The sequence below is a fragment of the Tamandua tetradactyla genome, chromosome 10 (assembly GCF_023851605.1).
Source record: "Tamandua tetradactyla isolate mTamTet1 chromosome 10, mTamTet1.pri, whole genome shotgun sequence".
Lineage (NCBI taxonomy): Eukaryota > Metazoa > Chordata > Mammalia > Pilosa > Myrmecophagidae > Tamandua > Tamandua tetradactyla.
Window position 1 is genome coordinate 94,600,592 of NC_135336.1, and position 21,727 is coordinate 94,622,318.

Genomic DNA, 21,727 nt, shown 5'->3' on the forward strand with positions numbered 1-21,727 from the left:
TTCTCTATTCCTCTATTTTCCATTTGAGAATAAGTTGTACACTCCTTGCAACTTGAACACTTAATATTTATTTCCATGTACTTTTCCTAAGAATAAGGATGTTCACTTAAATAGCCACTTCAAGTACAGTTATCAAGTTCAAGAAATTTAACATTGATATTTAAAGTATACAGTCCATATTTCAATTTTTCATATGTTTCATATGTTCATATGTTTCATTTTTCATAGGGCATTTTCTCCTACATTATTAGTTCCAGTTCAAGATCATGTGTTGCATTTAGTTGCTATTGTATCTTTAGTCTCTTTTTTAAAGTACAGAAACTTATGCCATATGAAGTTCCCATCTCAGCTACTCCCTAGCATGCAATTCAGTGGGGTTAATCACATTCACAATGTTGGGTTCCTCTCACTCTGCTAGGAAGCTTAAGGGGACCTGAAGACTGAAGTTGATGTTGGTACCAGAAGGCCTTTCTACCCAAGCCAGGAGCAAGGGCTGGGGGAGAACTCAATCTCCAGAGGTCCTGGCCAGGTGTACAGGCAGAATGAGTTTCTATGCTTTCCTGGCCTTGTCATGTACCAGCAATCTCCTTGGTGGCATCTAGGAGGGCTTCGTGGAGGGCTATTATATCAACTAAATGAGATTGGGAAAGACTAATTCCTTATTTTATCAAGTCTAGGATGCCCTTGCTTATAAGATCTGTCATTATTTCGTACACTAATAAAATAGGCAAAACACTACTGTGACCAATGCCTTAATGACAGTCCTGAGTAACATATGGTGCAATCACATCAGATTCCTTTGAAATTAGTCTTCATCTTTTCTAGGAGACTTGATATTAAACAATTATCTCAGCAATAGAAAGCAATTCAGCTTATCCCACGTATATATATCTTCTCTCTGAGGTTTCTAAGTTACTTGGTTGTTCTTTGGCAAGAAAACATGGACTCACAATCATTTTGTCCATGACAAGTACTTTTTGATCACATCACATTTACATCCTATGGCTTGACTTCCATGCCTTTCTGAGCACAAAATGATTTGTCATTTTAATCCTGAATCTTAGGGAAATCTTTTTTGAAGACATTTCTAACTGGCAATGACACTAGCACATGAAATTAACACAGGCACATAGCTCAGCTGAAGGGACAACAAAACAACAATGTGAATAGCTATGACCAAGTTGATGCCTGGGAGAAGGCAGTAACAATGATGTCATGCCTGCCACCTGGCTGGTGACTTCTGAAAGACACTTTCAATCCCGATATGTGCAAAGATGTGAGACAGTGGGAAACTGTCTTAGAATCAGTGGAATTCAGGAGCTGTGTCAGGCTTTGTGATTTGAGGAAGCCTTCAGTACTCCCTCAGGATGTATCTGGGAATCTCCTCTGCTTGCTATGGTGGGAGGTAGACCAGATGATGCTCTTGTCCATTTGGAGCTTACACTGAGGAAGGAGGAATGACCCCCCCCCCCAAAAAAATGAATAAACAGAAAAATAATCACATTATTTTAAATGCCGTGAAGGAAATAAATAGAATGCTGATGTGGAGCCTAACGGTAAGGGAGGTATACAGTGTAGATGTGCATTTGCAACGAGGCTTCTCAAATTATGTTGGTCTCCAAGTAAGCCACCATTTGGATTTCAATCTCTGACAGTCACCCATGTCCTGCATGTTTACCAACCTTTCCGGATTACCCAAGCCTGAGGGATTTCCTGAGTTGCTAAACTCACTGGGGCAGTCCTGGACAAATGGGCACAGTTTGGTCACCCTATAGGGATTCTGATTCAATTTCCTTTGAGTTTAATGTTTGTATTACAATTTCCATGTCTAGTGAAGTTTGCTACAAACCTACAATTGTGACTTTTCTTTCACTCCTGTCTGTCCTATTTTCTTAAAAGGAGGTTAATTCAATAGATATGATTGAACTCTCATAATTACTAAATGCCTTCAATTGTTCAGCAACACTGATTAAGTTCCTAAATCCTAGGGGATAGAAGAGCTGTCCACAAATGCGAGAAGATAAAGTTGTGGTTTAAAAGGACATCTGCCAAAGGCTACGGGAACTGAGAGAAGGTAGGTAGTTGATAAAAGAGAGGTGAGGAGGGCAGGGGAGGCTGCTTTCTTTTTCTCAATTTTGGATGAACAATAAAAAGCAAAATCTCTGAGAAGTAACTTTCTTTGCCTTTGAAATGAGTTAAGGATTGCTCTTTCATGGTAGGAATCATTTTTGTAAAACAGTGTGGCTTTCTGTTTTTTTTAACTAAAAGACAAGCTAAGCTTTGGGTTCTAAATGCTTCCACGGCTATGAGAAATAGATCTATATATATTCTCTTCACAAACAATGAAATGCCTGTCCTCGGCTTTCCTCTCAAGCAGGCAGCCGTCCCATAAGGAGGAGTCAGTTTAGGGTCTGTCTGCCAATATGGCAGTTAGGTTCTCGGCAATATTATTTGCTTCTAGGAGGCTTCCCTGAACTTTATGTCTGATCTCTGCCTTCAGTCTCAGGGTTGATATGTAATGAGCCAGACACCCTCTGCAATATTCTGAAGCTACTGGGTGGTTTCTTTCTTTTTCCCTTGCCCCTTTTGCCTTTCATTTTCCCTCACCTCAGAAGCTCCTTCCATAATGACTAATCACGTTGACTGCCGTGGTCAGTCTGAGAAGCATTGTGTTCTGAATGCAGCAATCCAGCTTCTCACTTGGCCGCTTCTGTTGATTATTTTTTAAAAAGATGGACATTGTAATATGGAAATGGGGTATTAGTATTAATTCCTTAAACTATTCTGAAACTTTAGCCCCTATATGCGGAAGAAACAGAATGTGTGTGTGAAGGGACATGTGCATGTTTGGAGGAGTAGATAGAAGAATAAAAAGTCCTAAAGTGAGGTAAAATTTGGAATCAGTGTTCAAGTAGGTATGTTTTATAGGCAGATGTGATTTGAAATCCAATAGCTCATGTCAAAAGCAGAGTTCCCATCCTTTCCAAAGTGTGGACAAGTGGCAAAAATAACCAAATGCCTTTCTTGGACTCCTGACTCTCACTCCAAAAGGTTTTCTTGTATAGGAACCAACACAATTCCTTGGATAGAGCCATTGGATAGGCTATTTGAGATTCAGGAGATTGCAGATTGTTGGCAGACCTCCGTTGTTTTTCTAGAGTAGAAGACAAGTAATTGGACAAAAAGCAAGAGGCTGATCCCTGCTGCTGGCTGGAGCTTCATCACGAACGAAGGAGACAAGGAAGTAAACTGCCCGACTCAGCCCCCTCTTTGTTTCTGGAGAAAAGGTGGGTGTGCTGCAATCCCGGTGGGGGAGGCTTAGTCTCCGGGAAAACAGCAGGCCTTCCCCCCTTTGCCTGTGGGCTCGCCGGCCACTGCAGGAAGCCCGGGGCGATGCTGCGTTTTGCCAGCACAGCCAATCAACGCCTTAGAAATAGTAGGATCCCTTGCAGAAGGAGAACAAGCCATGGATTGTCAGATGGCCTCACTTGTCATCCAGGCGCCCGGTGGCTTTGTAGCTCAGCTGGAGATACTGTGTTGAGGAGCCTTTGCTCGTGGCAACATTCCCTCTGTTCCCTTTCTGCCCCTTCTTGCCCTGGAAAATTCTGTTCTTTAATGCTGGGATTGTATGTCGCCATTGCTGAAATCATACACAGAGTCCACTTAATTTGCTGCAAGCATAAATGATAGCCAGAGAAAACGAGAGAAGCCTAGCATTCCCTCTTAAAAGGGGAGGATTGAACGAGGTCACTGAAGCAAGGGCCAGCAGGGGGTCATAAAAACCTTCCCAGTTTCCTGCCTTTAGGAGCAGAAATGCTACCTAGTCAAATATTTTTAATTTAAAAAATCATTTTGTAAACGAGGTAAGACTGGCCGTGAAAATTGTTTGAGCTGGTTGAGGTATTTGGGGGCTCATTATCCTTGATTCTCTACTTTTGCATATTTTTGAAATTGTCAAAGATAAAAAGTTTCTAGAAGGGGTTTAAGTACTTTTACCCTCCAGGGCAGAACAATTTCAGGGTCCCTAAGTGGGTGGGTAACCCACCAGCATGCGCAGCAGGGATGGTGGCTGAAATGTGCAGGCTCCTGAGTTGGCCTTTGTGTGCTGAACCCTTTGCCATGTTGAAGCTGATATCGTTTGTTCCGCTTCAAATGGCCCTTCCTCTTAGCCATGTGCTGTTTCGTCCATATCCTGAGTGGATCATCTTTTAAGGACTAAGAAGCATTGGCAACACAGTTGTGGAGATTCACATTAATATTTCAGCAAGTTGCCTCATGATAATCTTGACATTATCCAGGGATGCCCTTTATCTCATCAGAGTCTGTCTATCTTAAGATGTGCCTGGACCTTGGAAACTCAGTGTTACAGAAAGAAAAGATGATAGTGACAATGACGTCTAATTTTGGTTTCCACATATAGGGAACAGATGGGTCATACAGAAGTGATTACAAGTAGCAGCCAGTTGATTGAAGTAAGCTTGAAAGCTTTTCAGAAAAGCTTGAAAGCAATTTTTGATGCCCCCAAGTCCTAGTTAATATCAATCTATGCTTTAACCTGAGCACCAAACAGCTGATACACAATAACTCTTGTACTGACTTTCTTCATGTATCTGGTGGCCTTGAAGTCATTATCATGACATTTATTGTTTAGTCACTTTTTCCTAGATACTTTTTTTGGCACAGAAATTGTGGACAGTTGTAGAAATAGGGTCTATAGGCACAATATAAGGTTTATGGACTTTAGGCAAGAAATGGTGAAATTCTGTGTTAACCATCACATTTGATTGAATTTTTAAATGTACTGATTATTAAAGATTATACTAACTTGAAATGCATCACATATGTTGAAAAAGAGTTTTTGTTCTCCCAGGTTCTTCTTTTTCACAACATACCGAATTGGATACCTTCTCTGTGCCTCTCCCACCTTCTGACCCACCTGTGACTCAGTGATTGCAGCAGCAACCGGCTTTGTGCAGGTGTAACCAGAAAGCACTAGGTTTCAGCTGCACAGATGTCTCACTTTCTGCCCCGGGCTTCTCTGACACCACACCCTGGCATTTGTGTATGAGCAATCTGGAAGTGTGAGGGAGTTTGCACTTCATAGGACCACCCTTGTCCAAGAGGGGATGGGAGTTCATGGTTAATGCTCCCCTTTTATTTCCCATAAGAAGAAAATTCTGAGGTTCATTCTATACTGTGTCTTAGCAGGTCCCCACAGGAGCCCAGATGGATCATGTAACTTCTTTCTCTCCTCCTCCCTCCTTCCCTGCTTTGCTCCCTCCACTCCTATACTCTTGTCTGCTGGGGTCATTCTCAAAACAAGCTCCCTTCACAAAAACCCTGGATTCAGGCTCTGCTTTATGAGGAGAACCCAGGCTAAGGCATGCACTAAAATGATGAAAGGAATACTGATTGCAAAGGGAAATGGTTGGATTGTAGATCTCTGTGAACGAGATTCAAAGGGAAGTTTGGAAAATGCTGGACTAGATGATCATTGAAGTCATAGTGGTTTAGAAGTAAAATTGTCAGCTCCTTGTCCAGCTTTAACAAATGTATGAGCATCTGAGTCTTCAGTGAAGAATTGTGGGGACGGATGCTCAAGCCTTGTCAAACCTGCTGAACATCTGTGATTATGTGTGACATCTATCAAGAGGCAGAAAAAGACCATTTACATAAACATTCAGAAATCCTGCATCTTACGAGTCATCTGCATTATTTCCAGATTTAATTATAAAATTGCAAGTGATATTTGCCGATTGCAGGAAATTGTTCATCTCACTCTAGGGCATGGTTTTCGCCTGCAGATAATGGTAGAGGAGACTCAAGGATGGGCTGCTTCACATCTAACATAATCCATCCCAGGGAAGAGTGAGCTTTGGACCAACCAGGTCTTGCAGCTTGAGATTCTAAAAATTGATACATCTCTCTGTCTCTCTCTGTATGACCTGGGCCCATGGCTCTCAGCGTATGGTCCCTGGATGAGTCCATCTTTTTCTGAAGATAAATGGTCTACTAGAAGGAAGGTTTGAAATGCAAATTCTTGTTCCCAATGTAGACTTTCAGCGATGTGTTTTAGCAAGCCTTCCAGGTGATTCTGATGCTGGCTCAAGTTTGAGAAACACAACTCTATAATCCCTAGCCTTGTCACCCTGGCTTTCTGGCTTTTGGTGCATTCCCTGTTGATTCACACTCCAGCCTGAAGAATGGGCCATGGAAACAAAGATGACTTGATTAGCTGGGTGGCGAGAAAGGGGCTGGAGCTGTGTAGGCAGCCTCCCAACTCACAAACAGATTATGTATCAGCCTTTGGAAGTCAGCTGTTTGGAATGTGAGCTGTTTTCCTGGGAATGGTAGGTAGGTTCCCACGCCAGCACAGAAGAGCGTATTTAATCCTGAAGATAGCTGAAATACTGCTGCATCACTGTGAAAAAGAGCACATCACAGCACTCTTGTAGTATTGGTAGCTAATCACAGCAGAATCAAACAATAAATGAGTCATAGAAATACTATTTTATTTATGTTAAACGGTGGTGGTTGAAGGAAGGGTTGATTTGGAAGCAGATGAAGAAGTGAACAGGAGTTTGTTGAGATTCTGAAAGAGTCACTGGCCTTGGAAGTTCATGATATTAATTTCCTTAGGTAGATGTGGTTCTGGACTATTTATTACCTTCTTTTTTTGAAGGCAAGTTTCCCCCTAGGAGGGGAGTAAAGAATTCTGAGACAACTTGTCAAGAGTTGCAAAGAGTTAGGAGATTAAAGAGGCTGTGGGTTTATTTATTAGTCTGAGATTCACCAGAGACAGAACTAATTGAGTTGTGAGTAGTGAGAAATGGGTGGGCATAGAGAGGGGCCAGGACTCTCCTCTGAACACTGGCAAAAGATAGGCGAGAAAGGAGGCAGAAACTGACCACTTGGCTTGGGAGCTGTTGTCCTGGAGAACTCCTCAGTGTTTTTGTAGCACATTTTGTATCACCTGACTCGCCCTCCCTGGCCCACAGATGAGCACCCACCAGCTGCCTCATCAGTGATCTCTAAGTTGGCATAAGAAGGTGAGCTAGACCGGTCTGACCTCCTCCTTTTGTCTTCTTTGAGCTAAGGAATACCAAGAGTGTTTGTACAACCTGTGGTAGGAAGAGGTGCATGGTGGCTGTGACCATTTTACAAGTTTGCAATCACTTGCTTCTATCTAGGTCTCCTGTGGTGATTAAAATACCTTCTTTATGGACTCACTATGCCTTTATTAACCATTTTATTTTTGTACTATATAAATTGCTGGAGCTGAAGTTCGAATGGCTGGATTTGGGGAAGTATGGTAGCCCTAATGAATTAATTAATTGAATAATATCACCTGACAAATGGCTCCATTATACCAAAGAGGGCTGGAGATTTAATTACTGATGTCATTCATCTCTCTATTTGCATCCTAACAATAAGTGACTCGTTTCTCATTAGTGTTGGGTCATTTTCCAAAAAGAAGAAAAGAAGCTAAAATATCAGGAAGGAGAGGGAAAAAAAAGAGATGTCTTTGTCTCCCACCTCATTATCCTGATAAATCATAGCAGACCCTGTTGATTCAATGGGCAACCTTAATTGACTCACTCCTGTCCAATAATTAATTACCTCAGAAAGAAATACCACCAGGAACATGACCTTCCCTTGGGAAGAGATAAAAGAAGTCTGTAGCAAAAAAGGGGGTCATTTCCCCAGCTATGCTGGGGGAAATCACAGTTGTCAAGAAGAATTTCTAGAGGGAAGAGTTGAACCTGTGTCTGAGATGTTGCCTGGGCATGGGAGTGATATCTGGATGTGACTCTGTCCTCCTAATTCCTCACTTAGGTAATGGTCCCTGGTGCCTCCAACTCTCGGCGGGAGATTAGAACCTAATTAAACAGGGACCAGGTGTAAAGAGGCCCTGATTTGATCTGCCCAAACTAATTGCTGAGATCAGGCCTGCATTTGGTAACCGGCAACAGTGAATTAACTACAGCTGGAATACAGCTAATCCCCTGGTCTCGCTGCGACTGTGTATACAATGAGACTGGCCCTTGCTGGGGAACACAAACAAAAAGGGATTTGAAGTGAAGGTAAAACACATCCTTGTATGTGACAGGCTGGGGAATTACCCAAGCCACAGAGGGTGGCTGTACATCCCAGTCTGCCTGCCTGAGGCAATCCGGTTTACACCTGTTGTCCCTGCAAAATTTTATTAATAACACCTCCTTTCATTCTAAACAAAGTCCCAAGTTTGGACAATATATTAAATGATTACTATTTTTCAATGTCAGTTTTAAGCTGTCTTTTCTTTCTTTCTTTCTTTACTGGAGGAATGGGAACTGTTTTTTAAAGTGTCCCTTAACACTGTAACCATTTAAAGTTCTTACAGTTCACAGAACCGGGCCATCTTGGTGCTGAGGCTGGCTGTGGCACCAGGGTGAGGAGTCAACCTGTGAGGCAATGCTAGGTTCTTGCCTCCTCAATGCTGGGCACTGGGGAGAGGGGGAAGGAGGCAAGTATGGCCTTCAATCTCTGGGAGCCAGAAGTCTGATGGGGAAGAGAGACAGTTCAGGTGACCTTGCACTAAATTTAAACATCAACATTTTGTCCAGTATGCAGAGGTGGGAGGGAAGCGGGAAAGAAAGCCTTCCAAAGGAGGAGGCATCTAAACTGATAGGCAGGGGTTACCTGGATGGGGAGTAGGGGTGGATGTGAAAGTTCTGAAGCAAGAGGCAGCAAGGAGTGTTGCGTATTCAGAGCAGAGAGGGTGATTGGGCTGACAGTTGTTTTCCAGTTTTTTCTCAGCCTTCATTGACTCATTCATGAAACTTTTAATGTACACTTAGCATGCACCAGACCCTGACTAGGGGCTGGGGGATTCTAAGGGTGAAGATCAAAATGTAAACGGTCAATTAAGTAGTTGAGTGCCTGGGACTGGGAGAAGATATGGGTCAGTCTTGGAGAACAAAGCAGCCACTTTTGTCAGGAGAACACACAGTATCCTCTGCAGGAGGATGCCTCCAGGGTGAATCTTGAGAAAAGGCTTGTGCACTGCCTAAGGGAGGATGGGAGAAGGAAAAATGCTAACCCCTAGTTCAGAAAAGAGGGGCCTTCTGGTTCCAGTTCTTTCTAACCAACAGTTTTCAACCTTCGCACTTACATTTAGTGGACTGCTGGAGCCTGGAGATGGTATGTCCAGAAGCACTGTTTTTAAGTGTATAATGCACTTCCCTTTCCTTGAAGCAGAATCTGGTTGCTGCTTGTTTAGTTTTCATTCAGAGAAATGGCAGGACATTTCAGAAAACTCTGCAGAATAGCTTTTGTGGTAGCCCCTTACCCCTAATGGGGACCTGGGCTCTCAGAACCTACTGTGGACGCCGTCTTGAATTCAGATTTTCGTCCCTGGGCCAGCATCTGAGGAGATGATGAAATCTGTAGATTCAATTTGTGTGTCTATATATTTAAGCAGGAAGTTTGATTTTATTATATTTTTCTTGACAGAGAGGTTGGTGATATCAATGGTAGAAAAGGTAGAAACAAATAAGTGTAAGAAGACAAGTTTTATGGGAAGAAATCATTGGGAATTGCCACCAGCAATGATAGCTCCAAGAGGGCCGGTTATCACGTCTGCTGAAAACTGTCTTATTTTCTAGATTCTTCGGTGGCCAATCTGTCAGCTTCTTCATTGCCTTTGATGTCTTGATGACCAGGAACATACTTCCACTGAATAGCCATTCCTTGGGGAGCTTGATTAATCTTCTTAAAATCTTTTCTGTTAACAATGTCTCTTCTGGAGGTCCTTTTCCATCCACTTTCTTTCTAGTTTCCAATCCATTCTGTCATGTCTTTAATGACAAACTTGCTATCCATTCCAGTGATGAGTTTATCTATGTTTTGGCTTTTGTTCTGCATCCAGAGATCTTCACACTTACATTTAAAGGATTGCTGGATCCCTATTAAACTCCAAATCCTGCTTGTGTCCGTCTCTCGCATTATTTTTGCAGCTACCATCTACATAAATATTTGGGATGCATTCTCAGTCCCTGCCAAAATCCTGTCCATTTTAGTCCTAGGAGGGTCACCTATGGTTTCCATATATTTTTTAAACACTAACAAAAGGAACAATTAACAGTATAATTTTCAAGATGGATATCCAGGTTTTATGTTAAAGTCACCGCTTCTCTCCTAAAGTTGACTTCAATTATTCTCTCTTGGGTGGGTCCAGGATGAAAAGTTTTGGTAAGACAAAATTAGGGTCTCATTTTGCAGGAATGGCATTTATTATGTAAGCATTTCAGGTCTGCTTTTCCAAATGAGAAATAACAATAGCAATTAAAGTTTCTCTGGGCTCCTTATGTCCAAACCACTCTTGCAAAACCACCTTTGGATGAGCTTTAAGTATCAGCAAATCAAAAACATGTGGGTTTAATTTCCTTTGAAATATAAAAGAAGGATGGGGGAAGTGGGGCTTGGCAGCAAGCTTCTTAGGGTTTGCCAAACCCCAAATATCTGATACTCTTTCAGAGTCGTTATGCTGGCCCCCAGCAGTCTCATCTGGCCCAGCCCAGCTCAGCCCCCTGTTTCTTGCTGTACCATCTAAATTTTCTTTAACCATTATACCACACTCTTGGACCATTTAGGCTGCCAGGAGGACACTGTTAACCCCACCCACATGCTGGAACAGGACTTTGGAAGACGGACTAATTCTAAAATGAGGTGTCAGATTGGCTCGGGTCTTATCTGGACAAACAAGCCATCTTTTCAGCCATTTACATGGCTCTAAAGCCAAAACTAACTGTGAGAGAGGTTTTCCAACTTGGTTTCTAGATGGGGAAAAAAATTGGCTTTTTTTTTGATGGATAGTGGTATCAGGTTCCAATTGTATTGAGTTTCACTATCACCCAACATTCATGCATATATGCGAAACATGCCCGTAATCTGCAAAGACTGAAGCCACCCCACTGTTAAGTTTCAAGGTAAATATGGATTCATAAACCTCCTGGGGAAAATAAAAGAGCAGTTGTGTTTAAAGGAGATAAGCCAAAATCCAGTAGTGCTGCCATTTCCCTAAGGCCCACAGATCCTGGGTCTACTAGTTTAAGATTAAGATTGTGTTAACAAGATCCATGCCACTTTCTGGCCCCTTATTTTTTTGTTGTTAATTCCCATCTTTTTCCTCTTATACTTTCTATACTCAATAGTCCCTTTTGCCTAAAACAACACTGTATATTAAATGCAAATGACAAATTAAACTTCTTGAAAGTGCTTTCAAACTAATATATTGGTGCTTGTTCTGTGTCATATAGCTACATATGCTGTCTCTTTTGTTATCCTTGTTTTACCAAAGAGACAATGGAGGCAGCCCAGACAGATTGAGTAATTTAAAACTGACAACTAGTAAGTAACAAAGCTGGAACTTGGGCTGTCAGGCTCAGGGTTAAAGAGGAAATGCAGTGCCCTCCCCCTATCCCACTGTTGTCTTTACAGAGTCCATTCCGGCAGTCCAGGCTGATAGTTGAGCTGTTAAACATTGAAGATGTGTCCTGACTGTGTTTAAATAAGTTTTGTTCACTGAAAGTAAATGGAAGATTGGTTGAACCATGTTTACAGATATACTGCTCTTATCCAGCTGTCAGAAGTTCAGAAGGAAGCAGCTGTTCCCTTCTACTTCTGTTTACAAGTAACAGGGAGGAAATCATATTCTGGATTTCAGTGGCCACAAGATCCCTGCATAATCATCTGACCTCCCCCATTCTCCAACCACCCACCCTCAAACATTTTTGTGTCAGAAGTGTCGGCAGACTATCTCTCAGCCAACACAGCAAGGAAACTCACTCCCCTCTCCATCTCTACATGGGACATGACTCTCAGGGGTGTAAACCTCCTTGGCAACGTGGGACAGAAATCCTAGAATGATCTGGGACTTAGAATCAAGGGATTGAGAAAACCTTCTTGACCGAAAGAGGAAAGAGAGAAATGAGACCAAATAACGTGTCAGGGGCTGAGAGATTTCAAACAGAGTTGAGAGGTTATCCTGGAGGTTATTCTGACGCATTATATAGAGATCCCCTTTTTAGTTTAAGGTGTATTAGAGAGCCTAGAGGGAGCTGCCTGAAACTGTAGAGCTGTGTTCCAGTAGCCATGTTTCTTGAAGATGATTGTATAATGATATAGGTTTCTCAATGTGACTATGTGATTGTGAAAACTTTGTGTCTGGTGCTTCTTTTATCTTATGATATGGACAGATAAGTAAAAAATATGGATTAAAAATAAATAATAATGGGGGAACAAATGCTAAAATAAACTGAGTAGATTGAAATTCTAGTGATCAATGAAAGGGAGTGGTAAGAGCTATCAAAAAATAGGGGGAACAAAGGTTAAAATATATTGGGTAACTGGAAATACGGTCAATGAGAGGGAGAGGTAAGGGGTATGGTAATCATGAGTTTTTTCTTTTTCTTTTTATTTCTTTTTCTGGAGTGATGCAAATGTTCTAAAATATGATCATGGTGATGAATATACTACTATGTGATGATATTGTGAGCAATCGATTGTACAGCATGTATGGAATGTTTATATGTTAAGAATGTTCATGTTTGTATGTTGTTTTGGTTTGTCAATTAAAAAAAAGCGTTGGCAGAGAATGGATGGGGAATTGTGCATTTGCCTTTAGTTAGGTCTTTTCCACTTTTGCCTATAGCACATATCACACACCTACCTGAGCTTCTGCAGGAGCTGAGAAGTTGGTAGGCAGAGAAGGATGGACTGGAAGGAAGGGCTGGGACTGCTACTGCAAAAATCAGGCAGCCAGTGGGACTTGGTCCTTGCAGGAAGGGAATCATATTTGTAATTAATGAAATCTAGAAGGTTCTTACCTGGAGGCAGTGAATCTAGGAAAAGGATCCTTGGATTGGACAACTGGACAGGATTTAGTTTGACTAAGGTGACATAAAAAGTTCTCATTCTTTGAATGAAAACTTCTGTCTCTCCCACCTCCCAGTCCTAGAACAATATCATTTCTTGGAGGTCTGGATTTGAGGTTTCACACTGTGAGCTAAGTACTGTGAGCCTCAAGGAAGAAAGGGACATTTTCCGTTTCCAAAATGAGCCTAAAACTCACTAGTTCTGCCTCAAGCCAAAATTACAACTCCCACTGGCTTCTCTCTGATGGATAAAAGGTAGTTTTTTTTTTTGTAGTTTGAAAGCACTGCTTTTGTCTTTGGCTGGTTGAGTAAGCTTTTGTAAGGTAGGTTGAACAAGAAACCCCATTTCTTATGGAAATGGTTTATTTCCATTAAACCCACATATAGGATTGTTTCCATAGTGTTGGACAATGGACTCTGAGGTGAGGTGGAAAATGGAGATGATAAAAACATTAGCTCTGCGGGGAGAAACCAAGCAAAGAGCCCTATTCATTTATATTGGCCTTTCAGATAGAATCAAGTAATGCTGTGGTTCGTGCCTAGTCACTCACTGAGGAGTGACAGGGCTGGCAGTGTTGGGGTTTTCTAGCTTTGGTCCACTCCCATAGGGAACCCAGCATCAGCAGTATCCGATGCCATTCTCAAGTAGCTGGGCACCTCTGACGGGTCTGCTGTTGCTGGTCAGGTTTCATCTCATCAGGGTTGTCCTTAGCTGCCCACCAGCCCTGGTGTCATTGGGTGATGCAGCAGAATGACACACCTGACTGTACAAACAGGTGACTTTCTACCTGGTGTCCCCCCTCCCCCCCGGGTCTTTCCACACTACAAGGGGTTCTCAACCCTGATTGCACATTAAACTTACTTGGTAGTCTCTAAAAATATTGATACAAATAAAAATCTCCTTAAAAGAATACCTATGTCCAGCTCCACCCCAGATCCATGAAACAGCGTCAACTGGGGATGGGACCTGGGCTTTGGCCTTTTTTAAGAAAACCTCTCAGATGGGAGCTGCTATTGTACAACCAGAGTTAAGAACTAGCAAACTAGAGAGACGAAAGCTATTTCTTGACTTGTGTTTGTGGGGATTTCTGGTCTCTGTCTTTCTCTGTAGATGGTGCTGTGAAATTTGTGTGGGGAATAGGAACCAAAGGAGAGTGTTCGTGTGCCTGAGAAGGTGTTTCACACTTGCTGGCCCAGTTGTTAGGGAAACAGGCATTGCCTGGCAGGTGGATATATGTGTGTGCATGCGTGCACACACACACACGCACACACCCACAGCGTCACTTCCTCCCTGGCCCTGCTCGAACATTCTCCCCAGATTGCGAAGGCCTGTGCACTTCTCACCCAGGGGTGGTGGGGTGGGATGGGGTGCCTTGGTGGTGGATAGTGTTTGGGTGGTGTTCGTGGGGTGTTGGTGGTGGTGTTGGGGTGGTGTTGGGGGGTGGTGTGTTGGTGGTAGTGGGGTGGGTTGTGGTTGGGATGGGGGCACACAGGGCCACCGAAGATGCCATCCTAAGATCTCAACTTCTAATCTGGGCATTTTTCTGTTCCCTATTCTGCTTTCCCATTGATTAAAAAGCTACTTCATTCATGTCAGTGGTGTTAAAAACTCATCTTGTAATCCTTGGGGACCAAATCAAGCCTTGCTTGCAAGCCATGGCCCTGTCTCAACATTACACGAATGTTTGCAGGAGATGCACTTTAAAAATAAAGACACAGAGAAGCTAAAAGGAAGAGGGTGGGGAAAGACGAACTAGACCCTCTCTAAGCACCAGAAAATTGGTGTGGAGACCTTCATATCAGACCAAGCAGATGGCAAGATAAGAGGAAATCCCCTTAGCACTGGGCCCGTCAGAGCCTGCCACATCCGAGGGGTTGGAATCTGAGAGTAAGGACTGGGTGCCTGGGATTCCACTCCCCAGACCCTCTGAGATCCTCCTGTCTCCCCAGGCCCCCACTGTTACTCCTTATACCCACAAGCCTCTGTTCTCCTCTTTTCTCCCCTTCTGCTCCCATCTTTCAAGCCTTTGGCATAATCTCATTTAGGAATTCAGTTTTTACAAAAGCCAAGAAGAATCTTTTCAGCTGGCCCACATCCCGGATGCCAGAACGTGCAAAACTCAGCTGCCAGCCGGGAATGTGTGCAGGTGGGGAATGAAGGTAATGCAGATCCAAATTTGTATTTTAATAACTGATTCTGCCATCACGCCTTGACACTTTCCCCAGGTGCCCACAGTTGGCGCCTGCTGTTTCTGCCTCGAGCTCTTCCATCTCTTGGTTTCTGTCTCAGGGCCTGTTGGGGGCATAGCAGTGGAGGGGCTCGGCTTTCTTTCCTTGCTGAGTTTAACCTGTTTAAATGCAGCCCTCAGTTTCTACAGGGTCTTTCTTCCCAGGCCACCTAGAAATCTTGTGTTCAATTGGGCAAGAGTATGCGTGGAGATTTGGGTCGGGATTAAATCCACACTGGGGATGTTTGCTAGCCTTTCCCCCCTCTGGGTGCAGGCTGATCTTCAGAGAAAAGAGTTTTCACTCAACAATACTATCATGGCTTGGAGATTTTATGGACCCCAGAAAAGTATATTCTTAAATTAATCCATTCCTGTGGGTGTAGACCTGTTGTGGGTGGGACCTTGTGGTTAGGTTATTTCAATTGAGATGTGACCCGCTTCATTCAAAGTGGGTCTTAATCCTCTTACTGAAGTCCTTTATAAGAAGATAAAAGAGAAAACACAGAGAAAAGGCCTCGGAGAAGCTAAGAGAGACAGAAGCTAAAAGAGAGGACACACACAAAAGAGAGAGGAAGCCACTGAAGCCAGAAACTCGAAGTGATGAAACCCAACAGAGAAGAGAGACCAGCAGATCCGTCGCACATCTGGCCATGTGACAGAACAGCTGAGGATTGCCAGCAGCTTGTCTTCGGGGAGAAGGTATCATCCCATTGATGCCTTAATTTGGACATTCTCACAGCCTTAGAACTGTAAACCTGTAAGTTAATAAATCTTAATTGTAGAAAAAAGCCAGTCCACTTCTGGCATGTTGCATTTCATCAGCTTTGGCAAACTACAATGAATAAAGAAGCATTCTGTCTTTTATGAAATTTCACTAGGGGGTCTGCTAGGAAGTAGCTTCTTAAAATGTGGTCCATGGGGCAGGCCACGGTGGCTCAGTGGCGGAGTTCTGCCTGCTATGCTAGAGACCTGGGTTCGATTCCTGGTGCCTGCCATGCAAAAAACAACAAAAAATGAAAAAACAAAAAATGTGGTCCGTGGACCAGCAGCGCCTGCCTCACCTGGGAGCTTGTTAGAAATGCAGGTTCTTGCTTGGCTCCCCCACCCACTGCATCAGAATTTTCATTTTACTAAGACCCTAGGTTATTTGTGTGCACTTTGAAATGTGCATTGGCTCTGTGTTAGGGTATTCTGGTCACATGAGTTGTGAATCAAAACAAGATAATTCTACATTTAAAAACATATTTTCAAAACAAGGAAAGAAATCATGGAAATAAAATGTTCATTTCCTGAATTAGCAAAGATTAAAAGTAAAGCGATCACACCAATATTTTTGATGACTAGAGACTTTTTAATTAGACACCGCTGGTGGGAGTGAAAATCAGAAATGTTTCTGAAAGGAAACTTGTCTGAAAATCTTTGAACAACTCATAGCTCTTTAAAAGAAGAATTTCATTTCTATGACTTTACATTAAGGAAAAACTTAGTGGTAAAATGGATGTTCATTCTGACGGTTTAGATAATTTTCTAACCTTCTCTTCTCCCTTACTAACAGGACCCCAGTTTGGGGCTGGGGAAGGAAGAAATGTGCCAGCCTGAAAACATTTTCTAGACTCTCTGCAGGTAGGGGTGGCCAACGAGATGGAAGGAAACGTCATTGAGAGCCAGCTCCAGGAAAACTCTGCCGGTGCCTTCTGACCTCTGCCCCCTGCCCTTTACCTGTCTGGAGCGCTGGTGAGATGTTAGAGATGATCCATTAAATCAAGATCAGCGCTGCCTCCCTCCAGACTTTTCATTCCATGAGAAAAATAAAATCCTAGTTTGCTTAAGTCACTGTCTTTCAGAAGTTTGATATTTGCAGCCGAACATGATGGCTAACATCGATAGAACCTAAACGTCCAAAACATAGAGGCTTGATTAATAAATGATCATTTATCTGCACGATGAAATGCTATACAGCATTAAAAAATCATGAGAACTGTGGTTTCAAATTATTTCTCCTGGAGGACTCCCCCCTCTTTAAGAACCAGCTGTCACAGAATCCCAGTGAATGGAACTGGACAAAGCTGAGTTATTTTGTGTTAGCTGGGAATGGGGACACCTAATCTACAGAGAGACCTCCGCCTGCAAAATCTGTTCTCCTTCTTCAATTTGGGGTCCCCTGAGACAGCTTCTTAGGACTTCGGGATTCCTTAAAACTGCAGAACGTAGTTTGAAAACGAACACTGTGGCTGTCTCCTTAACAACATGAATAAAACCCTCACGAGATCTTGTTGAGCAAAGAAAACAGTTCACTAATTGAATTCTGGTAGGATCCAATTTTATATTAAAAATAGATAAACTCTAATTCTCCCAGACTTCACCAGGCTTTGGGAGAAATGAAGTCACAATAATCAGAATCACTCATGCTCTGCTGGATGGGGGGTGGGGCTCGTTTTTATGATGGCAGAACCTTCTTCCACTCTTTCTCCAGGTTTCCTTGGAAGGTCTTTAAGGTGTGAGCCACGGCTCACACCTTAAAGGATTTCTCAGTCTTGGTTTCCATCACCAGCAGAGGTGCTGGTGGACAGTACCTCGCTCGGTACCTGACAAGAGGATGCCACCAGCCCACAGTGCCATGTCCTTCTGCTCCCTGGGCTTCAAAGACCTACCTTGTTAGACATCTCAGCAGCTTCCTGGTTAGGGTCATGTGCTTTTCACCTAGGGGGAGAGGCAGGCCATCCTTCCGTGAGGTCAGTCTGACCTGGCACCCTGCATCCTTGCATTTGGCATCAACTCTCAGACTCCTTCTGCCCTGAATGAGTTCATAGGGTGGGTGGGTGGGGGACAAGTTTATTAGACTGAACTGGTCCCCCATCTGTGTGTGCATGTTATTAAAGTAATGTCAATTGGAATTAAACCATTTAAGAGTAGTAGCTCTGCATGGGAAGATTGAGGGCGTTAAAAAAAATTTTTTTCTTGCTTAATGGTACTTTAAACATTTCTATAATAAACAAGTATTACCTGTATTAAGAAACCAAGAAACACCGGAAGTCAGTTATTACTTTCGTTGCTAAACACACTTAATTTAATTGCTTGGTACATTTAATGGCAGGTTTCCTGTTGTCAAGGCAAAGGATTTTAGGCAACGTTGGATGGGAAGGGAAAGAGGAAAATGCACAGCAGGCACTACAATAAAGCCCACAGCTCCAATTCTTCCTCTTTCCTGGGACTCAGTGACCTCTTTTCTCTGGAGTCCTGGCTCATTGGGCTCCCAGCCCTGAGGCTGCTGGGAACCTGGCTTCAGGGACACACGCTGACCCCACGGAGCTGACCCCATACACCTTGGTTGCACTGGGGCCATCCATGGACCCAGGGCATCTTCCTGGCACACCACCACAGGTGAAGTTCACCAGGGGCTCCACTTACATTGAGGGTAGTAGGACGCTGTTGTTATTACATTAATCGAGTCAGGGTCACCACAGAAGGGCATGGAATGTCCTGATTCTTGTTCAATTCTGCCCCACCCAGCCCTTCCTTGTGTGGCAATTTGCAGAAAGCTGCCCTCTCAGTTCTCCTTGTATGATGGGACTTTCATCTCTGGTGGGTGCAGGACACACCTTCACCAATGGGTCTCTGAGTTTAGCTCATGAACAGTTTGAGCCTATGGGACCTGGCTGTACCTGGCTGGTTCTGCTTTGAAAGCTGGAGTTTGCAAGTGCCCTGTTGCAGGGCACACAACTTCAGGACCCCCCTTTTCACTGTTACAACAGAAGAACGCTCTTCCTGTGCTCCATGGAGACTCCCACATTTCTCAGTCATTCCCCACTTCTGAGGTACCCCCAATATCTGAAAGCTCCCTCTTACCTTACTTTTCAGCACACCCCTTTGAAGGTAGCCTTCTCCCTTCCTTCTTGCCATGGACTGAATTTCCCCTTCCCCAGTCTCCCTCTAGTGCTCTGAAGTGCCTTAAAAAACTTCCAAACACCACCCCCCCCACACACACACACCCCACCACACACACATACTCCTTTGAAATGTTCTAAGTGGCCCCTGCAGTCCCACCCATCCCGGGCCCCCCTGTAGAACCCCAACCATCCAATGTTTTTAGTTCCTCATTTAACTTTTCCCCAATAACATCAGTTAACATTTATAGAGTATATAGTCTATTTTTGGCAAATGCATTAGATTAGCTTAATCCTACTAGCAGCCTTGTGCAGGGGGTACTTAAATAGGCCCCATTTTTTAGATGCGAAAATGGACTCTTGGCAAGACCCTCTACCTGAAGTCTCACAAGTGGAGGGTGGCAGGGCTGGGGGTGGGGTGAGTGGCAGGGCTGGGGACCCAACTCCGGGCAGCCTGACTCCTGTCTGTGCAGGGAGCCAGGCACTAGAAGTTCTGTGGCTGTGTCCTCTGAGGAGTTCTATCAAAAGAAGAGGTTTTGGGGATTTTCATGGTGTTCCCGGCCTTTCTGCTTACAGGAGAAGACAGTTGTGGATCAACACTGTGAAATCACCTGTTCTGCAGACCCACAGGTGTCTCAGGTCCACATTCCTGGTTGGCGATAGAGCTGGTGTGGGGTGGCCCTTGGATGCCTGAACTTTAGTGCATAAATGTGAAAAAAGACAATTATCCACTCCAGAGAACAAGGAAGAGGGAGTCAGAGGATAAGGCTTTTAATTTACTCAACCGTCTCTACAAACATGATCACATTTAACCCTCAACCAGGTTATTTTTATTATCAGTCCCATTAAACATTGTTCACAGTTATTGAGGTGAAATTTGCATAACATCAAATGAACCATTTTAAAGCATACAGTCTTCCAGCTTTTAGTACACGTTGTGCAACAACCACTTCTATCTAGTTTTAAAACATTTTCATCACTCCCAAAGAAAGCCCCATACCCATTAGCTTTCACACACCAGTCTTTCCTTCCCCCAGCTCCTGGCAACCAGTCGTCTGCTTTCTGTCTCTATAAATCTGCCTATTCTGGATATTACACATAAATGGAAATCACAACATGTGGTCTTTGTGTCTGGCTTCTTTTGCTTCACATAATGTTTTCAAGGCCCATCAATGTGGCAGCATGTATTGGTACGTCATTCCTTTTAAAGGCTGAATGATATTCCACTGTATGGGTGTACTAAATTGTGTTTACCCATTCATTCATTGACGGACACTTGGGTTGTTTCCATCTCTTGGCTACTATGGATAATGCTACTATGAGCATTTGTGTCAAGTAACTGAGTCTTTGTTTTAAATTCTCTTGTGTGCATATATTTAGGGGCAGAATTGTGAATCATAAGATAATTCCATGTTCAGCTTTCTGAGGAAACTATTAGCCCCATTTTTAAAGCAAGGAATCTGAGACACAAAGAAATTATGACTTTTTCATCACAGGACCAGTAAATGACACTGCGGGCACTAGAATCCAGAGACATATTACTGTCATTCTAAGTCACTGAGAACATCATTCATTCACTCACCAAACATCTTTTGAGGGCCGGAGCTGGCCTCCTTGTCAGATTTAACAAACCCAGAAAGGAGCGTCTTAACTTCATGCCAGAAACTTCATGAGAAAACAAAACAAGGGGATTATTTGTAATCATAAATCAACAGGACTAGCTCACACATAAATTCCATTAAGCCAATAGTTTATTTCAGCATACTGGGCATGCCTCCTATTTTAATGTCAATGCGGGGATTTCATGCAGATTCTCTAACAAACATGAGAGTTTCACACTTCCTGTTTCCAATTGTCATTTACTGTCTGCACTTCTTGATTGAACCTGGGGGAAAACCCAATTTAGTTCAGAAATTCTGATTTGACTGGAGGGTCTGTGCAAGTCGCTGTCAAAGAAGAATCTGTGGATGGCAGGTGCATGCCCCAACTCAATTGCCAGGGCCAGGAAGGGAGAGAAACGGACTGGACTTAGATCCTGACGAAGTGGGGAGGGGATGGTGACATTAGCAGACGGGGGAGAGAAGACGCTTTAGCAGCCGGCATCTTATTTTTCTGTGGTTTCTAGGAGGAATTTTACTATGAAGCTGTAGATCCGAAAGTCTGCGCTCAGCCCTTCTCTGGTTTCGGGAGCATTTTCTGGGCAGGGGGTGCCAGCTTCAAAGGCATTGCAGCTGAGCTAGGTTAGGAAACAGATGTGGGTTCCTCCCGGCTCCCACCCTCCCCCTACCCCACCCCCGTCTGCCCCCGCGGCCCTCATTAATCAGAACCCTGCAAAGCCCACTGAGCAGGCTCCTTGGCTAATCTAATCTCCGCACCCACGCAGGGACTACAAACACCCGCGCCCGGCCAATGAGCGGTCACTCTCCGAGCTCCGCTCCGCGGTGGAAAATTCCAGGCGCTCGGCTGCGGCCCCCGGCGCGATGGCGCGCTCAGAATTCCGGGTGCAGCTCGTGGAAGAGTGTCGATCATAAGCACCACCCTCCTTTCTCGGCGGTTTTCCAGAAGTCACTGCGCGAGGAGTTGTTGTTTCCCTCGTCCCCTGCAGCACTCCGAAAGAAAAGCTCCTGCAGCGAATCGAACAGAAGCCGGCGAAGCCGCTGTCCTGGAGAGGAGGCTGCATCCCCCTCGCCCCTTGTGA

At 43.7% G+C, this 21,727-nt stretch overlaps 1 long non-coding RNA gene across 1 annotated transcript; it reads left to right on the forward strand.

The window, feature by feature from the left end:
• The first annotated feature begins 1,763 nt into the window (after nucleotides 1-1,763).
• On the forward strand, nucleotides 1,764-17,051 carry LOC143648070 (uncharacterized). Its single transcript, XR_013158342.1, has 3 exons — nucleotides 1,764-2,074; nucleotides 3,159-3,287; nucleotides 16,701-17,051. It is a non-coding gene; the product is annotated as an uncharacterized LOC143648070 (long non-coding RNA).
• Nucleotides 17,052-21,727: the final 4,676 nt, after the last annotated feature.